Genomic DNA, 5,789 nt, shown 5'->3' with positions numbered 1-5,789 from the left:
CGCGCTACTGCACGTAATCGGCCCCGCCCCCACATGACCGCCCCCGCCCCCTCGCGAACTCCCAGAGAGCGCTTGCCGGACAGGACCATCGTTCCCACAGTGCTGGCTATTTCACTCTGCCTCCTTTAGGTCGCTGCTCTAATCCGATGTAGAAACACCTGTCTCAAAAGCGGAGGAGTAGTTTTCTGATGGCTTTTTCTTTTTCTTTCTTTTTTCTTTTTTTGGGGGGATTGGTGAGAGAATACTTAGGACTGACGCATTCTAATGAGCGTTCCTTCAAGCTTTAAGAATAACTGCAGAATTACCATCCTCCATCCTCACCCCACATTCCTTTTAAGCCCCAAAGGCTCTTATCAGGCAGAACAGTGAGGATGGCCAGTATCCCTTCATTGCACGGTACCCACACTGTCGCACCAATAGGTAGCCTGGAGAACACAGTCTCAGAGACAGGATTAGCTGGCTCGCAATAGAAGATTCCAAAGAACCCTGAAAGCTCAAGAACCCCAGACACAGGGAGACTTGCCAGGAAGCAGCAAAGCAGGCTGCCTTGCCTGTAGTCGTGGTGCCCACCTCCTGCAGCTCCTGCCTGCTTATCTGTAGAATGCCTGCTTGGGCACAAAGTCTAGAGGCTTACCAGGTTCACCTTCCTGGATTCCTGTCACACTCCACCTTCCATATAGAGGGCAACACCGGGGTCCACGAAGTCTACTCAACGGGTCACTCCTTAACCAGACTGTGAGTTCCTTTGCTCCACCTCTAGGTCCCAAGAGGGACCATGTGCCATAACACATGAAAAGTGCTGTGAAACACAGGGGTGGGTCTTTCTTTGTCCTAAAACATAAAGTTTGGTCAAAGATGAAAGTTTGCAGAGAAAGCCACTTAGAAAAAATGTTGCCATTTCCTTGGGACATAGTCAAGTAGAAACAGACCTTTAGTGCAAGAGCCATGGAATAGCAGAACTGTGGGATGGGAGAGGCTCTGAGGATTTAGCTGAGATACATGCAAAACATGGTGATATATTTACACTTCTGGACCATCCCAAAGCTTTGAAGTTCAAAAACCAAGCCGGATCTGATAGTTTATTAATATGCTTCTCATACACCACTTTCTTTTCATACAAGAAGGCATAAGCTGAAGTGGTTCAACTGCCACCAGCCCAAAAGAAAAAGTTATAGGCAAGCAAGCACAGGGAAACTTCTTCAAGAAGCTCAAGGATAAATTGAACAAAACCTACATAAACAAACCAATCAGGGCTGAGGATTTAGCTCAGTGGTTCGGTGGCCTGCCTTGCAAGTGCAAGGACCCGAGTTCAATCCCCAGTACCAAAAAAAAAAAAAAAACAAACAAAAAAAAAACCCAAACAACCTGAAAAACTAACTAAAACTTCCCAATAATCTGCCTACTTTTAAAGAGGAAAAATAATTGTATTGTTGTAAAGGCCATAGAATATCCTTAGATTTTGAATTTAACTGGTTGACAAGAAGCTTTGTGACAACTTAGATAACAGATGTTATCATTTTGATAGGGGCTGGGATATTTTTCAGTCATTCACAAATCCCAAAGAATGGATAGAAAATAGTAATAGCAGGAAGCAGATTCATCTGCTTATTCAGCCGCAATACCAGCCAGCAGCATGACATGATGTTTTAAATTGGTAGCCCTGCAGTGTCTGAGCTCAGGAAGGTAAGTAACAGTTCAGGGAGCAGCTAGTATTGAGGTAAAAATTAACCAAAAATTGGTGCTTGACTTCATTGTCTCAGGCCCAATTCTGTGGATGCGAAAGTCCAGTCAAGATTAAAAACAAAAAACAACAACAAACAAATAAAATTGCACGAATCAGCTCCAAATATCTTTTTGACTTTCCAATTTTCCTTAAAACTTCTCTTCTTGGGCCAGGTATTTAGCTCAGTGGTTCTGCAGCCTGCTTCACAAGCACAAGGACTCGAGTTTGATCCCCAGTACAAAACAAACAAACAAACAACAACAACAACAAAAAAACAAGTTTGCCAAACTTCTCTTCTTGAAGCATAAAGATGCTCTCTCTACTTCTGTAGTGTGCCTCACAGCAACATCTGTAGGACTGGCTTATCAGATGAGCCAGTGGCTAAGGGCTACATGATGGGGTCGCTCTGTTCCCAACTAATGAAGCATGGCTGCATGAGTGCCCTCATTCACCACCATTCGCAGTCAGCTAACATTCACCAAGACTTCATTCATTAAGAAGGTTTGGTTTACAAATAACAAAAACAATTACTTTGACGTGATCTTGCAGTTTGATAATGCAATCAACTGCCCAGCTTCTTTTGCTTCCCTCCTCTGTTATCCATGTGCTGGCTCCATGCTAATACTGGTTCTCCTTGTGGTCATAGGTTGGCTCCCAGGATCTAACATGGGGAAATAAAGAGTTAGATGAAGGAATTAACAAAGTCCAGAGTTTCACTCTTATTGCTCAATCATTGTGTTCTGAGTACTGCTGCATTCTGATTAATCTAAGTCTGCATATTGCTGCACATACACATAAAAAGAAAAAAGGAGCTGGGTATGGTGGTGCATACCTGTTATCCCAGGACTCCGGGTGAGATCATAAGTTCAAGACTAGCCTAGACAACTTAGTGGCTTAGGAAGAGACTCTGACTCAAAATAAAAAATAGTATTTTCTGGTACTGGAAAAAATATAGACGTGAACCATGTTAAGATATTCCTTAGATAACTTCACAAAGTCTAATGTTTCTGTGATAGTTAATGGTGATGTGTCAACTTGACTTACTTAAGGACCAGAACCACTGAGCAGATTAGTAAAGCTATGCGTGTGTCTGTGGCTGATTGACTAGTAAGCTCCAGACTGGGGAAGGGAGGCCACACTGGATGTGGGTGGCACCAACCATTATGTATATAGGCTGAATGGAACAAAAGGGGAAAGAAAAAGTAAATCTGCATTTGTTTCTTCAGGGGAGCTCCAGTATTCACCACTGCATTTGGACTTTTGTCTCCATCTCTTTCCATCTTTCAGCACAGACTCCTCAGACTTCCAACACAGACCCTTAAGCTTTGCAATGTGGACTCACACCAGACTCTTCACTGAGCATCAGGCCTTGACCTTTACTGGATCCTCTGACCCTCCAGCGCACAGATGGCCATTTTTTGTTCTCCCATTGGATTCCACAGGCTGCCATTGTAAGCCAGCTTGTACTTTACATAGTCATAAAAATCTGTTACTCTAGTGAACCCTGATACAACTTCTTTTCCATTTTTGGACTCAGAGTCAGTGATTTTTGGATTTGCACACAATATTGTCATTTGACCTTTACCAAGATTGGTGATGCAGTATTTCTTAAATTGTGTTCCGTCTTTATAGTTTTCTGTTCAAAGTCAGCAAAAAGTTTTTTTGTAATTTCACTCTTTCAATGATAGCCTTCAAATACATGAATTGCTTTTATGCATTTCAAGAATTTTGGCAACTTTTCCAGAATACTGCAATTCTTCGTTGTGTATCATAATAGCAAAACATAATAGGTTTTATGTGTGTGTGGTTTTCTTTCTTCATTCTGTAAGTATCTCAATTGTTGCTTTGAAAAAAAGCGGTCATTTTTGATGACAAAATTTGCTTTATTATCAAATTCAAGTCCCATTTCTCCAATTCTATGAATCTGTGCATATGTAATAACTTTTTCATTTCAGTGCCAAATAAATAAGAGTATGACTTTTTCCTTTTATGCAACAATTAAACTTAAATCACGGAGTGAAAATAATGTACATAACGAAAATAAAGGATCAACAGTTTGAGCAGCTATGGTCACATTGATAGTTCTTCAGCCCATAACTACTGTCATAACTACTGCCTACTCAATAGCAATTGTGGGACATCAATGAAATGCAATGTATGATCCAATTTCAGTGATGTTAAAATGCAAAAATTATGAAAGCTGGAAATTATGGGCTTTGCTATTCCATAACCAATTAGTTAATTCAGGAATACAAATAGGTGTCAACATCAGTAGATGTATCTTTTCAGAGCCATTATATATAATTTTTGGGAAAAATCATGTCATAATTAAATTATGATTAGGGCTGCCTGAGGCCTAATGTCTCCTGGCTCATAAGTTGGCTATGGTATGTGGAAACACAACTGTTTTGCCTCCAGTCACAAAGGGAGGCCTCAGTGATCTTGTGATGCTGTGATGCTCAAGGGCAAGATTACGTCAGCTAAAGACATCCTGGTTCTCTGAGAACCTAGTAATAATAAAAGAGAAAAGTTCCCCTAGGGGAAGAACAAATTCCTTATTAGCCTTCTATCTCATCCATCTACTGTTGTAAGAATGCTTTGCCCATCTCACCACCATCATCAATAAAAGGCCTTCATGGACCTAAGATCCTCCTCAATATAAGATCCTCATCAACACAGGCTTATCACCGCGCTCTTGAGTCACCAACTACTCCCTCCAGTTATTATGTATCTCCAATAAATAGTATCTAGCTTGGAGTGTTTTTGCTCACTCTGGCATTGACCTCCCGAGACCGCCATATACTTTGAAGTCTTTATTATTTTTCTTTCTTTAGCCCTCACTGCACTCCTCTCTAGGCAGATCAGAGGGTTAATCAGCCTCGATATGTATCAATTTAAGTGAGGAAGTTAAATGCAACAAAACTTCATAGCATATCAATAAATACTGAAAAGGAATTTAGTAAAAATTTGACATTTCCCAATACTAGCTCTAAGTGTAGTAGAAATAGAAGCAAATCACTTCAATATAATAAAGTTGCTTAATCAAGACTTGAAAGCAAATATCTTAAATTTCAAAATGCTGATTTAATTAAGGAACTTTTCCTGTATCTCCACTATAGTGAAATAAAATGAGATGAAAAATAAAAATTAATTAAGTAGTGTAAACCCTGGAACAGAAAACTCTTATTAATGATTGTATTCCTAAACAACCTAAGATACTCTCTTTAAAAAGGACTGGAATTAATAAGATATTATTATTTTTTTCAGCTTTAATTGAGTTTATTGGTACATTTTAGGGATACAGTACAGTTACATTCATTGTTGGGATCTTGTACCTCTACATGACACATCTTGATTCTCATTTTTTCCTCTTACCTCTGCCCTCCCTTCACCCCCTCCTCCCCTCCCCATCTACAAACACTTTATTTTCATCTTTTTTAAATAATAGAATATATACAATTTACTTATGCTTATGCAGGAAATATTTTATGCTTTCATATGTGTTACTGTATTAAATTCTTATAATAACATTTGGAAGGGTTATTAGTATCCATTTTACAGATGAGGAAACTGAGAGAGTAACTCACCCAGTTCACACAGCTCAAAAAGCATGGAGCTGTAAATAAGTGTCTGGAAGTTTCACTTTATAATATGAAATACTGTGCTATATTGCTTCTCATGGGATAATTTAAAAAGATGGCAAATACAAGGGATATGTGCATATACCAGTAAATATCTGTAAATAGACACTGAAAATATATGCCATTTGTGATTGTGACAAATACTCTAAAATATTTATATGGGCCTGTGTTGAACTAGAAAGCTGCAGGATTAATGTTAAAGAAGCTGGAAGTGTTATAAAACTCTTAAAATTAAGACAGTGCACATGAACCCTCTCATTTAAAATAGGCTTTCTTAAACTGGGCCTGGTGGCACATGACTGTAATCTCAGCACTTGGGAGGCTGAGGCAGGAGGATCGCTGTGAGTTCGAGACCAGCCTGGGCTACATAGTGAGTTCCAGGTCAGTCTCAACTGCATAGTGAGACCCTGTCTCAACAAACCAAA

Source organism: Fukomys damarensis, unplaced genomic scaffold (genome assembly GCF_012274545.1).
Source record: "Fukomys damarensis isolate Sample0158 unplaced genomic scaffold, DMR_v1.0_HiC HiC_scaffold_1, whole genome shotgun sequence".
In the NCBI taxonomy this organism is placed as follows: domain Eukaryota; kingdom Metazoa; phylum Chordata; class Mammalia; order Rodentia; family Bathyergidae; genus Fukomys; species Fukomys damarensis.
The sequence above is the reverse complement of the archived record's forward strand: the minus strand, read 5'-3'. Positions refer to the sequence as shown.